General features: G+C 41.1%; 1 protein-coding gene and 1 pseudogene across 1 annotated transcript in view; one reads left to right on the top strand and one right to left on the bottom strand.

Moving 5' to 3' along the window:
* Positions 1 to 7,245, top strand: part of LOC120364003 (uncharacterized) — a 40,211-nt gene extending 32,966 nt beyond the window's left edge. The window contains exons 3-4 of the mRNA XM_039469286.2: positions 3,144 to 3,323; positions 7,159 to 7,245. The gene's annotated coding sequence lies outside the window, so the exon portion shown is untranslated. The remainder of the gene's footprint in view (positions 1 to 3,143; positions 3,324 to 7,158) is intronic.
* On the bottom strand, positions 6,896 to 7,625 carry LOC101051817 (coiled-coil-helix-coiled-coil-helix domain-containing protein 2 pseudogene; annotated as a pseudogene).
* Between the last annotated feature and the right edge of the window lie 6,755 nt (positions 7,626 to 14,380).

The following is a 14,380-nucleotide window of genomic DNA, read 5'->3' on the forward strand; positions in this document are numbered from 1 at the left end:
TATAGCATCTTTAATTTGAGTTACCTTTCTGGGCGCTAGTGCTAGTTAGGTCCTTTGCTCGCCAGTGAATGTCCTATAGACCTTCCTAGACCCAGTTCTCTACCTATATTCTGTGGGCCTTAACGCTTGCATGTTTTCTGGCAGACTTCCAGTAGCTAACATCTGCATCTGTTTTCCTAAAGACTTTCGCTGGAGCCAGGAAAGGATTCTCTCCCTAAGCTGGCCCAGATGTTCTAGGGAATTAATATCTGGCTCTGAGTAGCCCTCAAGCAGATCCCTGCCCCTGTGTGTGGGAGGTATAACTCTGAAGCATGGATTTTATGTTGCTCCCATTATCTCTGCAGGATTAAGCTCTTATTGACCATAGTGGCAGCAAGCTTGGTAATGCATCCTTTATTGGTTGCCTTTTTTACTTTCCTCACTTCCCCTCTCCTCTTTCCCACCTTCTGTTTGACTTAGCATCCTGAGATGGAGATAAAATTAAGAAGGAAGGGCCGGGCGCGGTGGCTCAAGCCTGTAATCCCAGCACTTTGGGATGCTGAGGCGGGTGGATCACGAGGTCAAGAGATCGAGACCATCCTGGTCAACATGGTGAAACACCGTCTCTACTAAAGATACAAAAAAATTAGCTGGGCATGGTGGCACGTGCCTGTAATCCCAGCTACTCAGGAGGCTGAGGCAGGAGAATTGCTTGAACCCAGGGGGCGGAGGTTGCGGTGAGCCAAGATAGCGCCATTGTACTCCAGCCTGGGTAACAAGAGCGAAACTCCATCTCAAAAAAAAAAAAAAAAATTAAGAAGGAAGAAGTATTGAGATGGAGATAAAAGTATGAAAAGGAAGAAGTATTGATGCCAATTGGGGCATCAACTCCCCACACCATTCCATTTGTACCTTTGAAATAACCTAAATTTACTTGAATCTTTGTCTAGGATTGACTTCTGGACATTGGACACCCAACTAAAGAGGCAGAAGCTACTACTTGCTCAAAACTTTAGTGGTTCTTAATCACTACACCTAAGGGAGATGATAAACTTCCAAGAGAAACAGTCTGATAGTTCCTCAGCATACCTCCAGTTATGTCAAAGGACAGTGTAAAGAACATACAGGGCCAGGTGTGGTGGCTTATGCCTGTAATCTCAGCACTTTGGGAGGCCAAGACAGGCAAATCACGAGGTCAGGAGATCGAGACCATCCTGGCCAACATGGTGAAACCCCGTCTCTACTAAAAATACAAAATTAGCTGGGCATGGTGGCACACACCTGTAGTCAAGCCAAGTGAGCCAGGATCATGCCACTGCACTGCAGCCTAGGCAACAGTGCAAGACTCTGTCTCAAAAAAAAAAAAAAGAAAAAAAAAAAAAGAAAAGAAAAAGAAAAGAAAAGAATGTACAAACAGCAGACAGGAGAAGATCATTCTGGTGGGAAGCAATCTGCCTATGGTCATTCTGGCAATATATGTACCATTGTCCCACCACATAAAAACTAGACAATTGCTACCTAAGTAATTCAAGACCACAAAAGTTGTCATGTTTAGGATTAATCGTATTTGGCTTCTTTCTGGAAATACTGGAACAAACCTTTTTTTTTTTTTTTTTTTTGAGATGGAATCTTGCTCTGTCATCCAGGCTGGAATACAGTGGCGTCATCTATCTCGGCTCACTGCTACCTCTGTCTCCCAGGTTCAAGCAATTGTCCTGTCTCAGCCTTGGTAGTAGCTGGGATTACAGGTGTGCTCCACCATGCCCGGCTAATTTTTGTATTTTTAGTGGAGATGGGGTTTTGCTATGTTGGGGCAGGCTGGTCTCAAACTCCTGACCTCACGTGATCCACCCACCTCAGCCTTCCAAAGCTGGGATTACAGTTGTGAGCCACTGCATCCAGCCACCATTTCTTACTTGTTACAAAAAATCAGGAAATAATTTCATACTTAAGAGAAAAGTTAACAATAGTTCAAAAACACCTTATACTCTGCCTGAACTCACTTTTTCTCTTATACTTTAACATTTGCTCCCCTGATTTATCTGTATATGTTGGGCTCTTTTATAAGGCCTCTTAACTTCTATGTTTGCCACCAGCCAGCTCATGGATGACAATAGCCATTTCCTTTATTCTGTGGGACACTGGGCTGATGCCCCATCTGTTTTTGAAAATAGTCTCCAATTCAGAAATGATAATAATTGTGGGAAGTGGAAAAGTTCCTTTTTAAAGTTTCTTTTCTTGTTAAAGAGTAAGTGTGCTAATAACTTTGTTAGGCGCTATCCTATGTAGCTGTTAGACATGCCATGCTTGCAGGCACATAGTACACTCTATGTCCTTGTATTTTAACCACGATATCTGTGCTGCTCACAGGCATGTCCCAGCTCTCCATTGCTTTTACCTGTTTAAAAAAAGTTTTAAGTTGTTAGCCAATCAGGTTTTAGTTTAGATGTGAGGTCTGACTCCAGCCAATGGAGATCAGACACAGCAGTAAGGACAACCCCAAATGCATAAGGGATAAATTTGTCTGTTTTCCTTTATTCATTGTACTCTCGTGGCAAGATGGCTAGTGAGAGTACCCTTCCTGCAGCCCAGGAAGTAAAAACTGCATTGTCTAAAGATCCTTTGTCTCAGTGCAAATTTTTCTTTGCAGCACTGAGCATCTATTTCCAACAGTAGTATTTGAGTAAATATCTATTTTGTTGTGGAACCTTCTATTTCTGATCCTCTTATCAATTATTCTTTGGTTTCATATATATCTATTGCCAGTTTAAGCTGCTTGTTCATTTGATAGCAGGGGGCATTCACTATACATTGGTGCTAACTCTGACTACATTTATCACAGAGCCAATTATATCTGTTTCTTTGCATATTTGAACCATTGCCTTGCCCTTTGGGATTATAAGTAGTTTTATGGCTTTAGCACAAATGCATTAATTAGTTTGTTCAACAAATATTTGTTAAACACCCATGCATACATACTAGACATTGTTCAACTCATTGAGTAAACACCAGTGAACAAAACTGTAAAACACCTCTGTCCTGAAGTTTACATTCTAGGGGGGTATATGTTAGTCAGCTGCATTGCTGCAACAATGCTGCACAATAAATACTTCAAATGTTCTCAGTAGCATACAGTAACAGACATTTATTTTTCTCACTCACAGGTCTGCAGATCAGACAAAGTTTGGCTGATCTTGGCTGGGTTTGTCTATGTTTGGCTGGGCAAAGTTGGACTCCAATCTTTGATCAAGTTTGTGCCTGCTTCACATGTCTTCATCATTCTAGGACAAGTTGCCTACCTGAGATACATTCTTCCCACAGTGGGTGACAGAAGTACAAGAGAGGTAGGTAGAAATACATAATGCCTGTGTAAAATACAGGATTTTCACAGCCCCTTCTGCTTATGTTCCATTAGCCAAAGCATGCTATGCTATGCCTAATATCAAGGGAGCAGAGAAATATATTCCATCAACTATAGTGGAGGCTTTGCAAAGTCACATTGTAAAGGGCATGGCTGGATAATCTAATATTAGACTGGGGCAGTCAAGAATTTAGAACGATGGGCCAGGTGTGGTGGCTCACTCCTATAATCCCAGCATTTTGGTAGACTGAGCTGGGAGGATTGCCTTAGCTCAGAAGTTCAAGACCAGCCTGGGCAAAAAAGTAAGACCCCATCTCAATTAAAAAACAATTTTTTTTAAGAAGTGAAAACAGGCCGGGCGCGGTGGCTCAAGCCTGTAATCCCAGCACTTTGGGAGGCCGAGGCGGGTGGATCACGAGGTCAAGAGATCGAGACCATCCTGGTCAATATGGTGAAACCCCGTCTCTACTAAAAATACAAAAAATTAGCTGGGCATGGTGGCACATGCCTGTAATCCGAGCTACTCAGGAGGCTGAGGCAGGAGAATTGCCTGAACCCAGGAGGCGGAGGTTGCGGTGAGCCGAGATCGCGCCATTGCACTCCAGCCTGGTTAACAAGAGCGAAACTCCGTCTCAGAAAAAAAAAAAAAAAAAAAAAAAAAAAAAAAAAAAAAAAAAGAAGTGAAAACAATGATCCAATCTACCATCAGGAAGGGTGGGAGACAGAAAGTAAATTAATATATATCAAATACATAAAGCAAGTTAAAGGCATAGAGAATGAAGGGATGGAGTACTATTTAAAATAGGGCGGGTCAGGAAAGGCTTTTCTGAAAAGGTGACACTTGATCAGAGTCCTGAAAAAAGTAAAGAATTAAGATTAGTGGAGAGAACAGTGAATGAAAAAGCCCCAAGATGGGCACTTGCTTGAAAGGATCAAGGAACCACAAGGAAGGCAATGTGACTGAAGCACCATGAGGAAGAGAGAGAACAGTAGGAAATGAAACTATCTAGAGATATAATTGCTGAGTCATAAGATATATGTATCTCCTAGATTACTAAGTGTTAAGGAATTAATTTCTATTTTTTTTTTTTTTTTTTTGAGACAGGGTTTCACTCTGTTACCCAGGCTGGAGTGCAGTGGAGAGTTTCAACTTCTGAGCTCAAGCAATCCTCCTGCTTCAGCCTCCCAAGTTATCTGGGAATACAGGTGTGCACCACCATGCCTGGCTAACTATTTTTCTTTTTAGTAGAGATGTGGTCTCACTATGTTGCCCAGCCTGGTCTTGAACTCCTAAACTCAAGTGACCCTCCTACCTCACCCTCCAAAAATGTTGTGATTACAGGCATAAGCTACTGCACCTGGCCTAAAATGTTTTTTAACCAGTGTGTACTCCCACCAGCAGTATATAAAAATTCCTATTTTAGCCAGGCACGGTGGCTCAAGCCTGTAATCCCAGCACTTTGGGAGGCCGAGGTGGGTGGATCACAAGGTCAAGAGATCGAGACCATCCTGGTCAACATGGTGAAACCCCGTCTCTACTAAAAATACAAAACATTAGCTGGGCATGGTGGGGTGTGCCTGTAATCCCAGCTACTCGGGAGGCTGAGGCAGGAGAATTGCCTGAACCCAGGAGGCGGAGGTTGCGGTGAGCCGAGATCGCGCCATTGCACTCCAGCCTGGGTAACAAGAGTGAAACTCCACCTCAAAAAAAAAAAAAAAAAAAAAAAAAAAATTCCTATTTTATCAGAAGATAAGAAAAAAAGTTTGATAATATGAGCCTTTTAAATATAATAATTGTATTATGTATTTACACATTTTACTATAACATTGTATTAATAATCTCATAACGTGTATTAAAATTTTATTATAACATTTTATTGTTAGTGTTTTTTTACTTCCCTAATTAAAATTTTTAATTTAGCAAACATCTTTCTTGTGTTATTAGCCATTTGGGTTTCCTTTTGTAAATTGATTATGCAGATTCTTTGCCAATCTTCCTTTTTCTCTCTCTCTCTCTCTTATTTTTTAGAGTTGGGGTCTCTCTCTGTTAGCCAGTAGTATAATAATAACTACTGTTATAGTAGTTCACTGTAGCCTTGACCTCCTGGGCTCAAGCAATCCTCTCTCCTTGGCCTCCTGAGTAGCTGAGACTACAGGCATGCACCACCACATCTGGCTCATTTTCCTGCCTTGGCCTCTCAAAGTGCTTCAGTTACAGGCATGAGCTACCACACCTGGCCCATGTACTAATTTTTCTATTGGGTAATTTGGTCCCATCCCTCATTTTTCTTTGCATAGAATTTACTTATATATTCTAGATACTGATCCTTTGTTCATTATATATAGTAAATATCTTTTTACAGGCCAGCTTATCTCTTTTACTGCTTTATATTTTGTAGCATAGAAATTTTAGGGGTTTTTTTGTTGTTGGTGTTCTGTTTTGTTTTGTTTCTTTGTTTTGTTTTGAGATGGAGTCTTGCCCTGTTGCCCAGATTGGAGTGCAGTGGTGTGATCTTGGCTCACTGCAACCTCCACCTCCTGGGTTCAAGCAATTCTCCTGTCTCAGCCTGCTGAGTAGCTGGCACTACAGATGCACACCACCATACCTGGCTGATTTTTGTATTTTTAGTAGAGATGGGATTTCACCGTATTGGTCAGGCTGGTCTCAAACTCCTGATGTCAGGTGATCCACCCACCTCAGCCTCCCAAAGTGTTGGGATTATAGGCATGAACCACCATGTCCAGCCAAAGTTTTAGTTTTAAAACAGTAAAATTTAACAAGATTTTTTTGTTGTGGTTTGTAAATGCTGTTTCTCTTAAGAACAACTAAATTCATAAAACTGTTTTATTATTATTCTCTGATTTTCTATCTTCAAAAATGTTCTTATTTATTTTGCAGAATTTCAAACCCAGAGAAATGTTGAACAGTCAAATGAATACTGTTATACCTCTTACCTATATTTATCAGCTATTAACATCTTGACACATTCACTCTCTCTCTGTTTCTATGTATATTTTTTCCTTTTTGACAAACCGTCTGAAAGTGACTGTAGGCATTGTGATATTTTACCTCTAAATATTTCAGTGTATCTTGGCAGGGCACAGTGGCTTACACCTGTAATCCCAGCACTTTGGAAGGCTGAGGTGGACAGATCATTTGAAGTCAGGAGTTTGAGACCAGCGTGGCCAACACGGTGAAACCATGTCTCTACTAAAAATACAAAAATTAGCCGGGTGTGGTGGTGCATGCCTGTAATTCCAGCTACTTGGGAATCTGAGGTGCAAGAATCGCTTGAACCCAGGAAGCAGAGGTTGCAGTGAGCTAAGATCAGGCCACTTCACTCCAGGCTGGAGGACGGAGCGAGACAATGTCTCAAAAAAAATTAAATAAATAAATAAATAATTTCAGCATATTTCCCAGGAAACAATGACATTCTCCTACATATTGATAGCATCATTACCACACCTGAGGGGGGAAAAAACATTAATTCAACACAACTTCCAACATTCTTTACATACTCAGATTTCCTAAATTGTCAAAGAAAAAGGCTTATATATATTTTTTTTTGAAAATCACTTTATTCTAATTAACTCACAAAGAATAAAATCATAACAGCTAGTTTAAGGAGGCCACACAAACATTTGACCAGCTCCAAATTCAACAGAGTAGGAACACCCCCTTCTATTTCAATTCTGAAGCAAGGAAGCTAGGAATGACAGGAGAGGTTTAACTGATGGCTACACTTTATACCTTCACTATTAATTAAATTTTATATTAAATTAACTTGGTTATAAGAGCTGGTTTTCCATTTCTCCAGGTTGAACTTCTTGATTAGGCCAATCTGTTTGCAAGTCCACACTGTTTCAGTACCTCACTGAAACCCTCACAGAGCTTGATGTCACGATGGTTCTGGGCATACTCCAAAAACTGTTTGATCTCACAGAAGCAAGGCTGCTGCTGCTGCGCCACCTGGGTTCCCTGAGGCTCCTGGTAAGTGATGTCAGGCCTCACAGGCTCAGGATTACTTCCTCCACTGAAGCCCCCAGTAATGGCCTGGCCCAGTGTGTGCCCCACAGGAGAGCCCACAGCCACGCCAGCTGCAGTGGTTGCCATCTGGGCCAGCAGACCTGGCTGCCGGGGTGCAGCAGCAGGAGAGCCAACTACAGATGGGGGTGCTGCTGCTGGTGGCTGAGCAGCTGGTGCTGGCCTGGGCGCAGTTATCTGAGGGGCCCAACTGGCCAGAGGGGCCAGGCAGGAGGTGCGGCTTCAGCTTCCACCTGGCATCCTAGCTTTGGGGCGGCTCAGCCTTTAGACATGCAACAACCAGCGAAGAAGAGCTTATCGGCTTCTCGGTATATACATTTTTTGAAAGTCCAGATTTAATGGATTTTATCTGACTGTTATATGCCTGTAGTCTCCTTCAGTTTAAACAATACTATTACCTTCTTCTGCTCCTCAAAATATTAAATCCTTAAATAGTGGCCAGTCATCTTGTAGACTGTCCCATAGTCTGGATTTTTGTGTGACTATTTATCATTAGATTCAAGTCAGACATTCCTAGCAAAACACCACACAGTGTATACCTCCTACTGTATCATATCTAAAGACACAGGATGTGCTAGGTGTGGTGGCTCACACCTTCAATCCCAGCACTTTGGCAGGCTCAGGCAGAAGATTACTTGAGGCCAGGAGTTCAAGGCTGCAGTAAGCTGTGATTGCACCACTGCACATCAGCATGGGCAACACAGCAAGACCCTATCTCAAAAAAAAAAAAAAAAGGCTATGACAACCACTTAGTTAAGATTGTGATTATCAAATATTTTGATTGCAAAGGTACTTTTCCTCTTTGAAACTAATAAATATTTAATGGAGTGATAATTTGATACCCTGTTTCCAAATAACCATTTAATAATGACCTATCAGTGATCCTTGCCTTAATTATGTTGGGGATTATAAAATAATGATTTTCAATTACTATCGTTCCTTCTATACTGATTAGCCGGCATTCTTCTATAAAAAAAAGTCTACCTCTGCTTTTTTTCCTTTTTCATTGATTCTGTCTTTTGTGGAGTGTCACTGTGGACACATGGATTTTTTTTTTTTTTAATTCATAGTGTGGCTGGATGCAGTGGCTCACGCCTATAATCCCAGCACTTTGGGAGGCTTAGGTGAGTGGATCACCGGAGGTCGAAAGTTTGAAACCAGCCTGACCAACATGGAGAAACCCCATCTCTACTAAAAATACAAAATTAGCAGGGCATGGTGGTACATGCCTGTAATCCCAGCTACTAGGGAGGCTGAGGCAGGAGAATCGTTTGAACCTGGAAGGTGGAAGTTGTGATGAGTCAAGATGGTGCCATTGCACTCTAGCCTGGGCAACAAAACTGAAACTCTGTCTCAAAAAAAAAAAAAAAAAAAAAAAACCCACAAAATTTAAAGTATAATAATCTGTTACTTTCATTATTCTTTTTGATGCTCAGATTTCCTCCAGATTGGCCAGTGAAGGTTCCTAAAGTTTGCTTTTTACATATAGGCCTTTCATCTTTTGGAACTTAAAAACAAGAAGATCACAAAGCAGGTTGTAGTTTCATGTTTTTCCCCTATTTAACTAGCCATATCAGCCCCTTAGGTAGACAGTCCATAGCTTCCTCATTATGCTTTTTTAATGTTTCTTCTGTATTTCTAGGCTTTCCTATACTTCTAAGCTTTCTATTCTGTTCTGTTTGTTTGTGTAATCCTGTGCCAGTACTACACTATCTTTTTTTTTTTTTTTTTTTTTTTTTTAAAAAGAGGGAGAAACATGTCATTGTGTTTGTTGTTCAGGCTGGTTTTGAACTCCTGTCCTTAAGTGATCCTCCTGCCTCAACCTCCCAAATAGTTGAGATTATAGATGTGAGCCACTCACCCGACTTCCACAGTCTTAATTACAATAGTTTAATAAGTCATCTTCACATCAGGAAGTGTAAATGTCCCCTTTCTTTTGTTTTTCACAATTATCTTGGCCCTTCTGGGCCCTTTGCAAAGATGACAGAATGAGCCATCCTGAATTTGGGGAACTGGTTCTTATTCATTTTCCACAGGAAAAAAAAAATCTCTGAGATTTTTTGTTGTGAATTGTGTTGAATCCACAGGTTAATTTGGATGTAGATTCAAAATAGTAAGCAGACTTTGATAGTATTACAAGGAAAAAATTTAAAACGTGAAGCTATCATGGGAGACTCAACACAGAAAAACATAAAGAGTAGTAAAGATGGTGGGGCGCGGTGGCTTAGACCTGTAATCTCAGCACTTTGGGAGGCCGAGGCGGGTAGATCACTTGAAGCTGGAGTTCGAGACCAGCCTGGCCAACATGGTAAAACCCCGTCTCTATTAAAAATACAAAAATTAGCCGGGTGTGATGGTGACTTCCTGTAATCCCAGCAACTAGGGAGGCTGAGGCAGGAGAATCACTTGAACCCAGGAGGTGGAGGCTATAGTGAGCCAAGATGATGCTATTGCACTCCAGCCTGGGAGACAGAGCAAGACTCCATCTCAAAAACAACAACAACAAAGAGTAGTAAAGAAACAGAAGATGTAAACAATAAACTATGCCTGAGTAATGTATATATAAATATTATATCTATGTATATACTTTAGTTGTGCCCTTTTCATGCTTTCTCTCTCTCTCTCTCTTTTTTTTTTTTTCTTAATTGAGCTTATTTATAGTTTGCCTTTCATTTAGTTTTTGTCCAAAGAACTAGATTTTAGGCTATCACTTGAACCTTAAGGTTTTTTTCATATTTTTACAAAGTTTACTTTAAAAATGTTCTTCCTTCTTTTGGCTTTTCTAGTTATTCTTTTACAGGTTCATGAATTGAATGCATAACTCATTTATTCTAAACTATTTTTGTTGGTTTTATTTTTAATTTATCTATGCATTTTGGTTACAATAATTCTTTCATGGTTGTTTAGTTCTAAATATTTTATTATTTCCATCGTGATTTCCTTTTACCTCATTATTTTAGGAAGCATTATTTTGTGCTAAAAGATGTAGAGCTTTATCTTTGTTTTTTTGTTTTGAAACAGTCTCGCTCTATCACCCAGGCTGGAGTGCAGTGACATGATCTCAGCTCACTACATACTCTTCCTCCCAGGCTCAAGCGATTCTCGTGCTTTAGCCTCCCAAGTAGCTGGTACTACAGGCATCTGCCATTGCACCCAGCTAATTTTTTTTTTTTTTTTTTTTTTTTTTGGGTAGAGATGGGGTTTTGCCATGTTGGCCAGGCTGATCTCAAACTCCTGGCCTCAAGCAATCCATCCACCTCAGCCTCCCAAAGTGCTGGGATTACATGGATGAGCCACAAGGCCCGGCCAAGTATTTTTTTTTTTAATCACTCTCATTATTGAGTTCTAATTTAATTTCATTATTGTCAGGATGCATGGACTGATATATCCTTTGACATTTAATGAAACTATATAGTATTTCATCAATTTTTGTAAATGTTCTAGATAGATCTAAACATAGAATAGTTTCTCTCTGTTGCTTGTGCTATCTACATTTTATCCTATTGGATTTTTTATTCCAATTACCACTTTTCCATTTTAATGATTTATAATTGGTTCTTCATTCTTTTTTTTTTTTTTTTTTTTTTTTTGAGACAGAGTCTCGCTCTGTCACCAGGTGCCAGGCTGGAGTGCAGTGGCACACTCTAGGCTCACCGTGCCTCCTGGGTTTAAGCAATTCTCCTGCCTCAGCGTCCCAAGTAGCTGGGACCACAGGAGCGTGCCACCACGCCCAGCTAATTTTTGTATTTTTAGTAGAGATAGGGTTTCATCATGTTGGCCAGGATAGTCTCAATCTCTTGACCTTGTGATCCACCCACCTCCGCCTCCCAAAGTGTGGGGATTACAGGCGTGAGCCACCACACCTGGCCTCTTGGTTCTTTTTTATTTAAACCTGTTCTTGTTTTATTTCTACCTATTTTTGTTTCATGGTTTTGGTTCTTTTTAATTTATGATTCTGTCATATATCTGTTTGTGCATCCTAAGAATACTTAGTCTTTATCACATTATACCCCAAATTAATCTAGAATGAATTCATATTCCTATTGTTGACTTTGTTAATTTTTTTCTGAACTTTTTTTTTTTTTTTTGCAACAGGGTCTTGCTCTGTTTTCCAGGCTGGAAGGCCAGTGGCATGACCATGGTCATTGAAGCCCTGACCTCCCAGGCTCAAGGATTCGAAAACTACAGGACTTCCCAAGCTCTTAGGACTACAGGAGTGCACCATCACACCCAGCTAATTTTTAAAATTTTTGTAGAGATAGGATATCATTATGTTGTCAGGGCTGGTCTCAAACTACTGAGCTAAAGCAATCCTCTTGCCTTGACCTCCCAACATGCTGTGATTACAGGCATGAGCCACCATGCCTACTGAACATTTCTTTTTTTGAGATAGAGTTTCGCTCTTGTTGCCCAGGCTGGACTGCAATGGCACCATCTTGGCTCACCACAACCTCAACCTCCCAGGTTCAAGTGATTCTCCTGCCTCAGCCTCCCCAGTAGCTGGGATTACAAGCATGTACCACCACGCCTTCCTAATTTTTGTATTTTTAGTGGAGATGGGGTTTCTCCATGTTGGTCAGGCTGGTCTTGAACTCTTGACCTCAGGTGATCCGCCCACATCGACCTCCCGAAGTTCTGGGATTACAGGTGTGAGCCACCGCGCCCAGCCCCTGGCTGAACATTTATTTACATGTTTGGAATTTCTGTTTGTAGGCACATTTGGTTTATTTGTTTTTGTTTCTCCCTCTCTTCTTATTCTATCATACCTGGTAGTTTTGGGGTTTCCTTACATTGGCCAAAGGCCTCAGTCCAGAATCAGGTCTCTAAATGTGGTATTTCAGATTTTCTGTTCTATTATGTTACCAAGGAATATCACAGACACAGTTAATGAGCCAACAGGCTGCTTAGTTTAGCAAGGTTATATTTGTGTGCTTCTCCCTCTTTAGGTCTGCAGTTCCAGATAAGCTAGTTAGTGCTGGGCAGCAGTTTTTGTTTAGCTTCTTTTCTAGAGCTCTTCTTCGATGTAGGGTTGTGAAGCTAGCTTCAGTCTCTTTCTTGAGAAGCACTTTTAGTCCCTTTCACCTGATAGGAGCTATCTCCTTGTTCATCTATGCTTTCTTTGGGACTTAGAGCCTGTGAAGTCTAGGGCTTAGCTTGAATCATAGCATTAGTTGCTTTTTTTTTTTTCCAGTCTATGAAAATGTTTGTCTTATTTTAACTGGACTATACTTCTTTCTTCTTCCCCCACTTCCCATCTCTATCGTTTTTTGTTTGTTTGTTTGTTTGTTTTTATGAGATGGAGTTTCACTCTTGTTACCCAGGCTGGCGTGCAATGGCGTGATCTCGGCTCACCGCAACCTCTGCCTCCTGGGTTCAGGCAATTCTCCTGCCTCAGCCTCCTGAGTAGCTGGGACTACAGGCACACGCCACCATGCCCAGCTAATGTTCTGTATTTTTAGTAGAGACGGGGTTTCACCATGTTGACCAGGATGGTCTCGATCTGTTGACCTTGTGATCCACCTGCCTCGGCCTCCCAAAGTGCTGGGATTACAGGTGTGAGCCACCGCGCCCAGCCCCATCTCTATCTTTCTTCCCACTTAACCTATTATAAAATATGTATAAAACAGAGGGAGTGTATGAAAGGGTAATTTGCTATCTGACTGGAAATACACTTAAGCTTTTCTTTGTTTATTGAGGCAGGACCTTGCTCTCTCGCCCAGGCTGTAGTGCAGTGGTGCGATCTCAGCTCACTGCAACCTCTGCCTCCCGGGTTCTAGCAATTCTCTTGCTTCAGCCTCCCAAGTAGCTGGGATTATGGGCACTCACCACCATGCCTGGCTAATTTTTGTAGTTTTAGTAGAGATGGTGGTCTCACCATGTTGGCCAGACTGGTCTCAAACTCCTGGCCTCAAGTGATCCACCCGCCTCGGCCTCCCAAAGGGCTGGGATGACAGGCGTGAGCCACCACACCTGGCCCACTTAAGCTTTTTAAGGAATTATTTACAAGCAAAGAAAGAGAGAAAAAAGAAAACAGAAAGCATCCAGTGTCCAAAGGAGCAATGAAAGATTGTCTCTGCTTAAAAGATAATTCCTCAGCAGCAAAGTGGAGAACTTGGCTATAATTACTGCCAATTATCCTTTAATAGCCAGGGCATTTGTTGCTTTCTTATTATCTCACTTATTCCACCTTCATTCAGACTTGCTTTCTTCCCTTCACCCCATTTAGAACTTTTGTTCCCTGAAGAGTCATCCATGTTCAGCATCCTGTTAACTTAGTCATATAATTAAAGTATTCAAACTAAATTACAAATAAAGATTGTGAACCCAGTAAGCAACCAGTTAATGTATAGGTTAGAGTTTGTGTGTGAGTGGTAATGTGAGGAAGGGGAATTGGCTTTGACTCCATGTCTGTTCTTACAACCAGACAAAGGCCCAGGAACAGCCTGAAGAGCCTCTGAACAGAGGCCACCTGAAGTAAGGAGGCAGAAGTAATTCTGCCATGACAAAATTCACCTGGTTGGAAGAGGGGCATCAAGAAAAGTGTTTTCTAAAGCAGGATCAAATGAGGTATGTGTATATATGTATGTGTTTCTGTGTGGGGGTGCATACACACAAAGAAAGGGAGAAAAAAGAAAATGGAAGGCATCCAGTTTCTACAGGAGCAATGAAAGATTGTCTCTGCTTAAAAGATCATTCTCCAGTAGCACATAGCAGTCACTGTATGTAAGCTCCTACCCACAGGAATAAAAGCCTAAGTATTAACCTAAAGAGCTTCCAGTTACTATTTGGAAATGTTTGGAAATTATTGATCAGGACCAGGATTATAAGAACTATATAATTGCTCAATGTCTATTATTTTTTTTTCTGCAAAGATTACTAGTGAATCTCTAAATTAAACCAAAATGACCCAAAGGCTTATCTTTGCATCCAGCAAGAGGGGAAGTGGGATACTGTAGTCCACTCCATGGCCAGCTTTGGGGAGAAGAATAGATCTC

This window comes from Saimiri boliviensis, chromosome 2 (genome assembly GCF_048565385.1).
Source record: "Saimiri boliviensis isolate mSaiBol1 chromosome 2, mSaiBol1.pri, whole genome shotgun sequence".
Lineage (NCBI taxonomy): Eukaryota > Metazoa > Chordata > Mammalia > Primates > Cebidae > Saimiri > Saimiri boliviensis.